Source organism: Egretta garzetta, unplaced genomic scaffold, assembly GCF_000687185.1.
Source record: "Egretta garzetta isolate BGI_Z169 unplaced genomic scaffold, ASM68718v1 scaffold370, whole genome shotgun sequence".
Taxonomy (NCBI): domain Eukaryota; kingdom Metazoa; phylum Chordata; class Aves; order Pelecaniformes; family Ardeidae; genus Egretta; species Egretta garzetta.
Genome location: NW_009258292.1, coordinates 1,589,954 through 1,604,321, shown reverse-complemented (window position 1 = coordinate 1,604,321; position 14,368 = coordinate 1,589,954). Strand labels below are relative to the sequence as shown.

Below are 14,368 nucleotides of genomic sequence, written 5' to 3'. Positions count from 1 at the left end.
AAAGACACATCTCCTCAAGTATGCCAACTTCAAACTCAAGCACAAAATGTACTGTATGAATTTTTTTTAAACAGTTCAATGATTAAAATATGCATCAGTTACAAGAATGGGTTTATGGTAAACTTCTTCTTTTCACGCTGTAGGGAATGCTAATAATTAGTATGATTTCTGTCAGCCTTCTAAGACACTGCCGAACCTGAAATTATTATGGAGAAATAATTTTTCTATACTGGCTGTCTTGCAAAAATAACTACTTCTGTGTTTGTTATACGAGCATCTAGGGAGAGATTAACACAATAGCTACACCCAATGGCAGTTTCATTAACTGCTATTTTTCTGAAGAAAACTGCTAGGATTTTCTTACCAGGGACTTAACAATCAAGGTCAAACATAAATACTTAGGCCAGTTTTAACAATTGCTTTTTCATGAAGGTAAATTCATTTTTAAATGGTTTCACATTGAGTAATCTTTTACTTTCATGATTCAAATTTTCCTTGCAATTTATCTTCTAATGCATAGCAGTGTTGTTCTTTTGACTGGTTGATTATCTTCTCCAAGTAGTGCACTTGGACTAGTGCAAAGAATTGAGCCACATATTCTTCTCCTTACTGTGTTCTCAGGTGTGATATTTCTACTTCATTGTGGCGACAAAAGTAGCTTTCAGACTGTGAACCACAGGAGGTGCTGCCATGTTACATTCTGGGTTTGCAAAGAAAACTGAAATTGATGCTCTAATATGGATAAAAACTGTCTCCAGTTCTGTAAAATGTCTTGTTAGCCTCTGAGGCTACAGATGCCAAGAAACAAAAAAAGAAGGGGGAGAAAATATTTTTACACAGTTTTGGCTTCTGAAATTCAGTAGGACAGAGATTTTTCTCATTGAGAAAATTTTGATGGAAGTTTAAAATTTCCATTTTGCTTTAAGGAGAAAGAAAAAGCATCTTACACACTTGCTCCATAAATACAGGACTATACATTGAATAGAAGTACATCTGGGAGCTTTGCTACTCATTGAACCAGGATAAGAACAAATAAATAAAGTGACGAAAAAGAAAACCATGTTCTGAAGTTTTAGAGTCCATAGTGCATAGGAAATAATTTTGACATGATGAACTGAATGTCAAAGCAAGAACTGAGAAATAGGAAGAAACAAAGAAATTAATGGACTTGCAACCAATGCTTCTGGTGAAAAGTGGAGGCCTTGGTTCTATGGCTTTTTTTGTTTTATGATCGCACCATGGACAATTTAAGTTTGATGGATTAATTTTTGCCTCAGAAAAAGTGACAAAACGTCAATTTTCAGTTAAGTTTCATTACTGGGAATTTAGGGGAAGTTCCTATAAAAGTTTATAAATGAAGGGTAAGAATTTACAGATTTTTTTTTCTTTACGGTTCCTGAACTTGGATTTTTATAGCGTATAGATGTATTTTCCAGTCACATTCCCCACTGGTGTAAAGGAAAAGTGATTCATGAGCTGCAGCATGTTTTCAGAGTTACAACATACCATGAACCAAAATGGGTAACTGCTTCCAGTCCCCTGCTGCCCTGAGCAGCTCTGTTGCATGACACGTTGCTTATACATTCACAAAAAACAACCGGAATCTGCCTTCTAGGCACATAAGAAGAGTTGATCTTCCTCTGGAGGAGGAAAAACCCCAAGGTTTCAAAAAATACAAAGACAGAGAAGGTGCAAGGGGATCTTTGGTATGGGAGAAGTGATGAGGGAGGCCGGAAGAACTCTGCCCATAAGACCCATCTGCATCTATCAGAGCAAACTTCCTTCACCAGCACAAGGTCCAAATTTGGGTAGTGCCTTCACTGTATAGCTATCGCCCAAAAATCACAAATTGCTGCCCTACCAATATTTAACATTAGCAGGAGGGTAAAAAACCTACAAAAGCCAATTTGCTTCTCCCATTCCACTGCTCTAGAAACAACCCAGTCAGATGCCAAAAAAACCAAAAATGACACAGAATGAATGGGCACAAGTCATCACTCAAACACACCAACATGTTTCGTCTGCTTTACCTGGAAATCTTTACAGAGGCAACAAAGCCTCTACTAAAATCACGTGGGTTTTTTTCCTCTGCGTGTCTAGCCTTCATCATTGCCTATGGAAATGGGACACCCTCACTAATATGAGGTGATTCACTCAAGTCCATCTCGTGAAGGATTTTTCCATACCCAGCCGTTTTTTGTTCAAAGGCTGGCACTGCTCTTCAGTGTCACAGCTGGAAGTTCAACACAGCTGAAAATTCTCCAGGTGGAAAACTAAAGTCCAAAGTTAATTGTTTATTAGCAAGAATGCATTTAGTGAGAACCTTGTAGATTGTATTATCCAACCATGTGTAAGAGCCTCCCAGATCACATTTCTCAATCTAAGTTCTGCTAAAACTAGTTATGCTGATTGCAATTTGCTTAAAGGACGGTTAAAGGTTGCTGGGAGGATGCTAGCATATCTGTTGCTAGAATATATGCATTAAAACATCCAATGACAAGCAAACATGCATCTGAAAGACCCCAAATATAAAAAGGTGTCAGCAGAAATCCCTGTTGGAGAATGAAAACCATAGAGCAAGCAGGGTTTTAATTTGCCTGCATACAGCAAAGCACTTGTTACACACAAAGAACCCTGCAAAGGCAGGTTCTCCTTGAGATCTGTCAATGGGATCAGTGGGAACCTTGCTAAGGGTGGCCGCTCCTTACACAGCAATGTCCTCATAAGCAAAAGAAGCAACTCAGTTCTGCTGACCACATGTGTGTTCCTCGTGGGGAACAGGTCTTCTTCACAGTGTCTATCATTTATCAAAAAAAATGGGCAGAGATGAAACTTATGATACCTCTATGCCTTTGTCTTAAATTCAGAGCGGACAGGGTTTACCCTGGCACTGACATGGCAAGCACAACTTCAGGGTTTTTCAGATCCTCAATACTGAATAAGAAAAAAAGTATTAAAAGCACCTTTTTGAATGGGAATTGGCAGAGTTTTCATTTATGCTCATCCTTCAGGCTGATAACTTATCTACCCAATAAAGGTGCTGATGCCTAAACAGCAAAATGACTTCAACATCCAAAAGAATGGAAAGGACTCTGAGGTCACCCCATAAAGGTTTTCCCACAAAGACACAGTAGCGCCAAGTCCACTCCATTGGCCTTTTCCCACTGTAAAGAATTAACTCACAGAGGTACTGCATTTAGGGAATTAGGTCTGACAACCCAAAATGTCCCATTCTTGCACTTACTGGAGGCAAGGGCAGAATTACCACTGACTCCACCTGAGACAGGAGTTCTCTGTTTCCTCAGTCTTACAGGTGGCTTATATATGCAGCTGTAGCCTGCTGCCTGTGACCAGCCTGTCTGCTGACTCAGGGAACAAAGCAGCAGCCTGAGCAAGCAGCAGTCCATGGACATGCCCTGGTTTTAGTCTTCTTCTGCCTTTACTGCCTTGCCCAACTCCAGGTTCATACTAGAAATCAATGGCACCTTGTTTCATTTTTTTGTAAGCCTTCCTATTTACAGCATGAAGGTCTTCAGGGCTTGGTCTGTGCCCTCTTCACTGACATCTGCCCAATGTATTTGAGGAGTTATTGCTGCAATACTGAGCCAGGCTGTTGTGCCTAGGTAGGGAATCACAGGGTCTGGGCACACTGCCTGTGCCCTAGCCACGCTGGCTAGCCACATCCCGAGACCAAACACTTTCTCTTGAGTCATGGCAATCCATGGGCATGCAGGATGCCTTACAAGCACATGGAGTGACAGCTCCGTACTCTGAATATCTGACAATTTGCAGTGGGCTTTATGCAGCACGGATCACAACAGATAGTGACAGAGCTAGAAGGGGTGAAAGAGGACAGAAATTACAAGTGTGGAAGATACTGAGATGGGCTTGATGTTCTGTGTCCACTGTGGGAAGGAAGGGTTTGGGAGACCTTGCAGGCACACATGTACGAGATTTTTTTTTTTCCCAGCCTATATAACATAGGCTGATTTGGCAGTCCTCCTCACTCAAGGCTAAATTAACATTTCCTTGGTAAAAACTGTAGAGGGTTCACATTTAGCCACTTAATTAATTCACTTAAAAGGGTAATTAATTCACAGATACCACCACTTCCTTCAGGCTACTTTTTAGCATGAAACTAATATTGCTGGTGCAGTCAAATAAGCAAAATTATTTCTCTGATCTGTTTTATTTTAAAGGTGGTGGTGGGGAAGTCGACAAAGACCTGAGTCAGCCCCACACATCCCTGCTGGCTGTTTGGTCAGCCTCATTTCATTATTTGCCTTTGTGCCTGGCTGCTGCAGGATGTAACACCTCGCTTTGTCTGGAAAGCAAGCAAGCATTCAGAACACATTACTCACAGGCTGCAGCTCCTGGCAAAGTCACCTTCATGCCACGTAACTCGCAGGTGGGGAACACTGCACAGTGACTGCAGCTTATGAGGGAACTCTCCAAACCCCCTTGCCCCAACTCTTGCGACATCCTGTCGGTACCTACGGGGAGAGATCCTGCTCGGGCATAAGTGGCTCATGAACTGTGCCCTGTTGCTTTTAAGGATGAGAAGGACCCTGACATCCTTGTGATTTGATTTCATGCCTATCTCAGAATGTGACAAGTGGCCAACTTTTCCCTAGCAAGGCTACTTTCGCTCTACGCTCCTCCTACAATCAAGGGGGAGGGAGGCTATAAATGCAGACTCCTGTACCTGATTCATTCAGTCTCCTCTGATTATAATGAGAGCCTAGTGAGATTAGCTGCACAAAGCTGATAGCCTTTGCAAAGACTTCTTACGCATGCTTTGATGCCTATTACTGAGCTCAACAACTCACTGAACTGAACATTCATTTTAAAAAGGCATCTGTTCTTGAATTAAAGGCACTACAGATAAGATCGTCTGATGTCTCTGTCTCAGCCGTCACACTCACTTTTCTTTCTGGTCCCTGTAGGAAAATAGGACATGGAAAATATTTTGGAAAAATGGTACCCTGAAGTGCCTGAAACCTAAGGGACCACATTCAGAGGTTCAGATGAGATGAGTCCATCTTAAACAATACTGAATATACCACTGCCTCTCTGCTTTCATTATCCCTTAAAATCTATTGTCTTTTTACTCAGTAGGAGATTTTTCCTGATAGTCAGAGAATCAAAGCAAGTAAAATCTCATCTTTCATTAAAAGAGAGAGACAGAGAGGATTCTAGCCTGTGTATAGGTGCGGAGATGCTCTTAAACATGAACATGTCCTAGAGTCTCATAAATGTGAAAACAAGTTAAAAATGCCAATACTCTTTTAAAATAAGTCTCATGATTTGCAGGCCTTCCTAATCTTTGAGCGCTTATGTTTGGCAACACTGTAAATAACAGCTTCTGGCCCCAAATGAAAGGAAAATTTTATTGTTAATGGAGAATGACACAAAAGATAAATAAAGATGATCTCAAACCTCTGTCAAAGAGTTCATATACAAGATAAGTCATTCAGGAGAAAGATGTCACATTTGAAATGTTTGCTTACATCACAGAACAATCTTTCAGATTAATCCTGCAAGGCAGATGAGGAAAGAGTAGTAAGACATTTCCACCATCTGCCCTGGTGGAAGGAAAGGAGACCTCACCAACATGTCCAGAAGCAACTCCAACCTTGCAGTCTGCACATCATCTGGAAGACAAGAATTTAAGTTTGGCCTGAACCTTCAACAAAGTCATCAAGCCCTTATCTAGATCAAAAACCTCTTCCAGGCAAGTTCTATTTGCAGCCAATCACTCCCATTGACAGCCCATTTCCAGCGTCACTCCACCTGGAGATCTAGGCTTTCTTTCTCTCAACCCAAACACTGACCCTAACCCAAACCCTAAACAAACAAAGTGTACTGGCCTCTCTCAACCCCACACTTCCACTCCCTGGCTCATTTTAACTCTCCCACCTCTGTGCAGACAGGATTTATTACTTCCATGAAGGAGCTGGGAAAGCAAGCCGCACCATGTCCAGGCTGAGCTCCATATTTCAATTGCCCCATGATAGTAATTTTTCATACATCTGACATTGGCCTCCTCCCTGGTACTTATATCACCATCTTCAGTAGATCTTGTGTGTCTCCTTCAGTAGTCTCCTTGTGTAAGCTCAGCCTGCAAGGCTCAGGCTCCAGGTGTGTCGGACCAGTTCTAGAAGGTCCCTGTTGTGCATCCAGGTGTGCAGAGTGCCTCAGTCCAGGCATTAAGACCATGAGACTACCTTAAAAATGCATTTAGATAAATATAAATATCTCATCCTGGGAAGGCAGGCACAGAGGAAGTGTTTCCAAATCCATACCTTCAAAGTCATTAAACAGATTCACCAAAAGTCTTGCTTTAGAAGAATAAAAAAATTTTCTCCCCTATTTAGCATTGGTTTGTTATTCATTAACATGCACCTAGACTGTGTTTTCAGGCCTTTTCCCTTGAATATGGGGATTAAAAGTTATTTTGAAATCACAGAATCACACAGAATCACAGAATGGCAGGGGTTGGAAGGGACCTCCAAAGATCATCCAGTCCAACCCTCCTGCTAAAGCAGGCTCAACTAGAGCAAGTTGCACAGGACATCATTCAGGCGAGTTTTGAATATCTCCAAAGAAGGAGACTCCACAACCCCCCTGGGCAGCCTGTTCCAGTTCTCGGTCACCCTCAAAGTAAAGAAGTACTTCTGCATATTCAACTGAAACCTCTTATGCTTCAGCTTGTGCCCATTGCCCCTTGTCCTGTTGCTGGGCACCACTGAGAAGAGTCTGGCTCCATCCTCGTGACATCCACCCTTAAGACATTTGTAAGCATTTATAAGATCCCCTCTCAGTCTTCTCTTCTTCAGGCTGAACAAGCCCAGCTCTCTCAGCCTTTCCTCATAGGAGAGATGTTCCAGTCCCCTCATCATCTTTGTAGACCTCTTCTGGACTCTCTCTAGGAGTTCCTCATCCTTCCTCAACTGGGGAGCCCAGAACTAGATGCAGTACTCCAGATGTGGTCTCACTAGGGCAGAGTAGAGGTGGAAGAAAGGAATTCTTCACTCTGGGAGCCTGAACTTTAACATGGGCATCATATGCTCAGAATAAAACCATGACTTCCCATAAGTGCATTTATCTACCCCCCATGATGATGGATCAGCAATGAAAGAAAGTAAAGAAAGCATTTCCTTCTCAGCTGCAAAACACAGATCTTTCAGAAGTTTACTTCAGTTAGCATTACCAAATGACCTCAAATTCCAGTGCAATTTTCTTTTAAATTGGTGTACTCTGCCTGTCTGGGATGGGGTTAATTTTCTTCATAGCAGCCCGTATGGTGCTGTATTTGGGTTTTGTGACTAAAAAAGTGTTGATAACACACCAGTGTTTTAGCTGTTTCTTAGCAGTGTTTGCACAGTCTCAAGGCCTTCTGTTTCCCACTTTGATCCACCAGCAAGTAGGCTGGACAGCTGACGCAGATTGACCAAAGTGATATTGCATGACACATAACGTCATGCTCAGCAATAAAAACAGAGAGATGGGTGAAGCTAGTAATTCCTTGGAGACTGACTGGGAACCAATCTACTTGTGGGAGGCGGTGAGTGACTGCATTTGCATCACTTGTTTGGTTTTTTTCTTCTTGCCTTAGCTTCTTAAACTGCCTTTTTCTCAACTCATGAGTTTTCTCACTGTTGCTCTTCATATTCCCTTCCCTGTTCCACCGGGGATGCAAGCGAACAAGCAGCTGGGTGGTGCTTAGCTGCTGGCCAAGGTCAAACCACCGCAACTAGGATCAATTTGAGTCAGGGAAAAACATAGTTCCTTCACAGTCTTCACCCGCAATGGTGCTTTTTGCCTTCAGAAGGCCTCAGAAGTTGCCCAAAAGTCAAAAAGTTCTGGTTTGTATCTGTTCATATCCTGCTGTTGAATGCAGGAACATGACTTCAACTACTACAGGCAACAAAGTCTAACACACAAAGCATGGATGTGCGCAGAATGTGAATCCAAAGACTTGAGCACATGGTGTGTGCTGTCTGCTCATCACAGGTAAATGTGGGCACAGAAAGTTGAAGAAATACTTATAGAAGATTCCAGTTGTGTCACATGGGCTGCTGCCTATGCTAAATGAGTTGATGCTTGTTGTGAATGAGTGTCTTACACAATTTTGATTTAGTAGCAGTTTAGACTTTATTTGTGTCTTTGTGGCAAATCACAGGTTTGGACTGTGATATTTTAACAGCACTCAATCATCAGTCAATTAATAAAGTGATTTGCCAAAATTAATCAAAACAGCAGCTTAGTTAAAGATTTGAAGATGGCAAGGTTTATTCTATTACTGCATGGAAGAAGTACACAAAGGAAAATTAAGTTACACTCCAGTTCAGGTAATTCACAGAGAGACAGTGGATGCAGAGAATAAGGAGGACCCTCCCGCTGAGTCACGAGGTTCAGAATGGACCCCCTTGGTTTTTAAACTCCTTCTCAGAGAATAGTCCAGGTGAGGCTAGGTCCAATTGCAATCTCAGACTTGGTCAATGATTTAGGTCTAAGGATAATTTGTGTCTAGCAGCAGTCTAAGACTCACTTTGTAATTAAATCACACATTTACAGATTACTTAAATCAATTCACAACATGCATACACACACATGATTTTATATATATATATATATGTATATAGAGGTACACCTGTTAAAAATTCTCTTTGAGTTCAGTTAAATATTCATGTTAAATACCTTGGCATTTCTCAACAGGTGAGGGTTGAGCCTCAAAGAGTGAAAGGTTTCAGCCCAGGCTCTACTGTTAGTTTTTGGTGATGGACCTCTGATTTTCTCAAACTTAAGAGTTTGAGAACTCTGAAAGGTGTCCCATTCAGCGGGAGATACTGGTCGCAGCTCACTGTGGTCCAGGAGAGCTCAAAGGGGCACACTTAGGACCTATGTTTTACAGGGTCATGAGATGATTGGCTTTAGTCATTAGTAAACTTTCATCCCGACCACAATCCAGCTGGTGATTACTGGAATTCCAGTAACAATGGTACCGCTCTGCTTGGGTTGTGACCCAGGTGAGGCATGTTCCAAAGCTGTCAGGGGATAACTGATTGTTCCTTTTCTGCTCCCCGCCTTGACCAGTCAACTGGTGTTTCTGATACCAACAGTGCCTCTCCCCACCTCAACCATGTAGGAGTTTCTGGCTTAACCAACCAACCCACTACACAAAAGCCGAGGTCCAGTGGGAATTCCTGAGGTCATAAAGTGGCCGAAGAGAGAAGGGCGGGGAGATGGAATGCACCACCACAATGCTACAGTAGGGGAACTCTGGTATGACCAGATCCACAGAAGAAATGGTTGAGTATCACGGCTGGACCATAATGACCTGTACTAGTGGAATCCCTCTAGTGACTAGTGTGCCAGTGTGGTCTTGGTGGGGGTCGGTCCTGCTCTTGGCTTCACCCTGGACTTTGCAGTGGATTCAAGCAGATCACATTACCTGCCTTTGCTGCTTACAGCCACAAACCATGGGCAGCGGTCTTAGACTCCATTGCACCCTGCTTTGATGTCCTTGCTGAAGTGCCCTGGGCATCAGTCACCCACTTAGGAATGACTGCCATGCATTTATGGCAGACAACTGGGCCCTGGCCACAGGTGTTGGTGGTCGAGCGGACCCTGAGAAACTGCCAGAGTGGTGCCTTCAGTCACAGGGCAGACGATGAAGGAAGCCAGACCCCATGGAGGGGGACGGGGTGGCAGGGCCTGGCAAGGCAGCCCCTCAGGGAGGCCGCTAGAGGCCCAGGGATCTTGGCAATGGTGTTAGAGGCACCAGTCCCTGCGGGGAGGTGGCAAAGGCAGGTCCTGCATGGAGGGGAGAGAGGAGAGGGCTTTGAGGGCTGCAGACAGCTCTGCCTGCAGCCGGCTGCCATGGGACACCACTGGGGCCTCCACGGGTTGCCACAGCCAGGGCCAGGCAGCGACCCACACTGGGCCAGGCAGTGACCCACACCAGGGCCAGCACCCATGGCCAGGGAGAGTGGTGAGTCGTCGGGGTCTCTCCATGGCCAGTGTGGGTCCCTGGGGGAACAGGCTGAGCACCCTGGGGTCCCCTTCCAGGGCCTGTCCCCCACCTGGCAGCACCAGCAGAGAGGCACCAACCCCATGATGTAACCTGGCTCTGCATTGGCAAGGATGCTTTTATTCTCTGGGTAACAAGAAGAAATTACATGTAAGCTCCGTGTTAAAGAGATGGTAAGGAAAGACGGGTTCACATCATGGCCCTCCCTGCACATGAAGGTTGAAGGCTTTGCTCCTTCTTCTGAGCATGGCTCCAGACTGAGAGCTGCGTGACAAAAACGAGTTTGTGTTTATTGAGAGCTGAACGCAGAGACTCTTTAGCCAATTTTATCCCGACCTCTAATATCTAAACTGTGTAATTTATATGGCACTTCAGCTGTGACCGCAAATGACCGCGTAGAGTTTTCTAATGTTTTTTCCTTAACCACGGCTGGTGCCACCTCAGCAGACAAGCGCAGCAACAGCAACATCTAGTGGCAAATGAGGTGGTGGCTACACCAGAGCAGAAACCAACTCCAACTGATAGGCTGTGAACCAGACACAAATGTGCAAGAACAGAAAGTAGCAACAGAAAACTTTTTCTGGAATAATTTGTATTTAAAAGCCTTCTCATGTTTACATACATATATAACATATAGAATATATATATCTCAAATATAAACTAGTCTTAACTCTTCCTTTGCTTCACATGACTAACACTGTGTCATTACTTCAAACACCAATTGATTTGATGACAATATGTTTGTATCCTATTTAGCACTCTTAGATTTTAAACATGCAGAAGCATAACAGCAGAATTTCAAGGGAAATTCTATGTAAGTATAAGAAGTTCTATATAAGTAGCTATGGTTTTGTTAGGTACTCAGGCAGTGAACAGTATGATGCTTTAAGCATGAGAAAAAATTAGATGTATAATAAGACATTCGGGCTCCCTGCAGGGACAGGAGTGCACCTTGGCTTCTCTACACAAGGTTCAAAACTATTGAACTTTTTTTCTCTTTTTCCCTTCTTGTAATAGTTATATGTTTAGTATGTCAGACACCCATTATTCATTCAATATAGATGATTTTGTAGTTAAAACATGTGTCTAACTTGCATCTTGTATTTACCACTGTACTGGGTCTGGCTGGGATGAAGTCAACTTTCTTCACCGCAGCCCTTATGGTGCTGTGTTTTAGATTTGTGACCAAAACAGTGTGTGCACAGCACCAGGGCCCCCTCATCGAGGAGGCTGGGGGTGGGCAAGAGGGTGGGAGAGGACACAGCAGGGACAGCTGACCCTGACTGACCAAAGGGATATCCCATACCATGAAACTTCATGCTCAGCAATAAAGACTGCAGCGCAATCTGTCCAGGGCAGCCGCTGCTCAAAGACTTGCTGGGCGTTGGTCTGCTGGTGGGAGGTGGTGAGTGATTGCCTTTGCACCACTTGGGTTTGGGTTTCTTTGTTGGGTTTTTTTGCCTGCCTTTCTCTCACTTGTTAAACTGTCTTTATCTCGATCCACAAGCTCTTTCTTGCCTTTGCTCATTCAACTGTATCATCTCTCACCTCACTGGGGGCAGGGAGTGAGCATGCAGTGGGTGGTTGTCAAAATTAAGGTAGTTTCTGCTTCCAGGACTTAGAGACCAGGCCTTGACAAGGAAAAAATCCCTACTTCTTATACCAGTCATACACGTCTTACACTCTGTTAAGAAACTACGCCAGTTGCTGCAGCCTCAACTAGCTTTCAAGCCACATGCACAGATACTCACTTCCCACCACCTCCTCCAAATGCTTCCTGCGCCAGGCATCTGGGCTATTTCAAGCTGTACTTCACTAACTGATTTAAAGAAATAGCAGATGGCAAATGGCAGATAGATCCCTGATGGATAGTTAGATCCTCCACTACTTCCCTCTGCCTCACAGCTGCTATTCCCTGGGCTCTCAAAAGTGGTACCAGTGCAGAAGCATCATTGCCTTCCCATTGGTCATCAGGCTAGGCTTTGAAGTTCTCTTTTTCACATGTTAATCTGTAGTCTAAAGGAAATACAGAATATTTTTTCATACCAGCTTCACCTTGATCTTCCTGGTGTCTTGGCTTCTCCATGGACCTGTCCCTGCACACTGTCTTGCCCTTGAATTGGTCACTTACCACCAAAGCTGCCATCCCTCAAAATAATCACAACAAAAGCCAGTCAGGACTTGTGTTCCTCCAAGTCCATTTCCTCATCCATGAGACTCTTTGCATCAAGCACATTTTCCACAGATGTGATGATCCACAGCAAAAGTCCACCTTGCCTCTCTGTCCATATCCTAGTTAGAGAAAAGCTGTCTTCAGGAGCAAGTTTCCCCCTGAAGTCAGGTATTTGTAGGCTATTCACATGCAGAAATCCAGTGCTTCAATCCTTAGGAGGGTATGGAAGGAGTGTGTTTATGCTTCTAATAAAAATCATACTGCTGATCCTATAAGTGTCCAGGCCTTTTGTGAATGCTGCTCTATACTCTGCACCAATCTGTGTCACAGACTGTAGAAAAGGAAGGAAAAATGTTTCATTTGCTAGTTTGTTTGTTTGGTTAGTTGTTTTTTTAATTTCTCACTTCAACTGTCATTGACTGCCCCTTCATTCCTACCCTTTAGGACAGAATTACAGGTTCAAAAGTGACCAGTCACAAGTTAGAACTTACTCTGTGCTATATCAGCCTCCAGGGAACATGAGAAAAATGAAACTCACTACAGTGAACAGTTTTATTTTGCAGGAAGCAAACAGTACAAATTAAATTTTGTCTTTGACAGGTACCGTGTTAAACTTGGAAAGAATGGGAAAAAACCTGAAGCAGAAACCGTGAACAGATCAGTAAGTATAAGCTCTCACATTTCTTTCATGAGTGATTTCTTGTGGAGGAGGTGTTAATTTCTTTTTTCCATATTCAGACACACAATCCGTACGTGCTGAACAGTCAGTGATTCTCCTGACAATGCATCAGCCTACAAAAGATTTGACTGCCTTAACTAAAAGCTAAGTTGATGGCTTATCTCATTTCCCCACATATGTACACCAGAGGGCAGAAGAAAGAAGAGAGAATTACTTCCTTCCTCAAACAGCATCATAGAGTTTTCCAATCCTCTTGACTTGAACCTCTCTGAAGCCACCTGCCTCAAGGAGCTTGCTGTACGCTGCTGCTGTTCGCTCTTTTCCTTCGGTCTGCACCAACATATTCATTGAATACAGTTGCGTCTCTAAAGGCCCACTTTTATCTTCATTCAGAAGCGATTCAACCAGCAGCACTCCACCACCTGGTTGAATAAAGACAAATAAAACACATGCTGAGCTCTGAGAAGACGAGATACTTTTCAGCTGAGTTATTAGATCCTAACCTTTAGCTTCAGGAAGAAGCAGCCTCTACTTTAAGTCATATTTCAGCATTACAGAAGACAATGAAAAAATGCATTGGAGCATGCCTCTGCCTGGCTACGTAGGTACTGATGTACTGCAGCTGAAGGGGATGCTACGGCTGGGATGGAAATTCCCATTTCCCCCAACTGAAATCCACAGGAGCTGAGCTTACTGATTTTGCTGAGAACCCATCCCTGTAGGCAGTATTTTCAAAGCTCAAGGGTTCAGTGTGATGTTTAATATGATTTTTGCTATGGCGTATACACTTGTCTAACAGAATAGTGTTATGTCACATATCTGATGTTTCCTTCTGAAAGTAGTTATTTTAAAACAAAGTACCACAAATCATTTAAGTGTTAATCCTTCTGAGAAAAATGCCTTTTAAAGAGCTCATGTAATTGTCTCGTACAGAAGGGACAAACATTGGTAGAGACATTAGATAACCCCTCTGTTAGATTTTATTATCTTGAAAAGCATAAGTTCAAAAAGATGGCAGCCGAACCTGCAGCATGAAGCCACTGCAGGCCCTCTTCCCTTGGAGAAGGCTGAAACTCAGCAGACCTGGAAGGGAGCCCTCGTAGCCAGACACGTAGATTCAGAGTTCAGGAGAGCAAAGAGAAAAAGGCTGAGGAGAGGTAAGTAAGTGAACCGTGTCACCTCCAGCCTAATGGTGACACTCTTAGCAGCCCCTGGGAACAAACCACTGGAAATCATGACTTTGGCACTTATAGTATGCAAAAGGCCCCTGAAGACTAGCCTTCCTTGGCTTCCTCTTTCCACAGTTAGAAAGATGGGAAATGAAACAGAGGGCCACACAACCAGGCACGGGGGAAGCAGTGATGGAGCCCTTGAGGGAGCCTGATGACTCCCATGTCACCCTGGCCTGGGACAGCGGGCACTGTAGGATAGAAGGCTGCAGGCAATATCTCAATGACGCTGGCTGAAGGGCAGGAGGGAA

The 14,368-nt window shown here is 43.6% G+C and overlaps 1 long non-coding RNA gene across 1 annotated transcript; it reads left to right on the top strand.

The window, feature by feature from the left end:
* Window positions 1-6,134: 6,134 nt before the first annotated feature.
* On the top strand, window positions 6,135-13,026 carry LOC118452140. The gene is made up of 3 exons (XR_004841805.1): window positions 6,135-6,145; window positions 12,867-12,870; window positions 12,974-13,026. It is a non-coding gene; the product is annotated as an uncharacterized LOC118452140 (long non-coding RNA).
* Window positions 13,027-14,368: the final 1,342 nt, after the last annotated feature.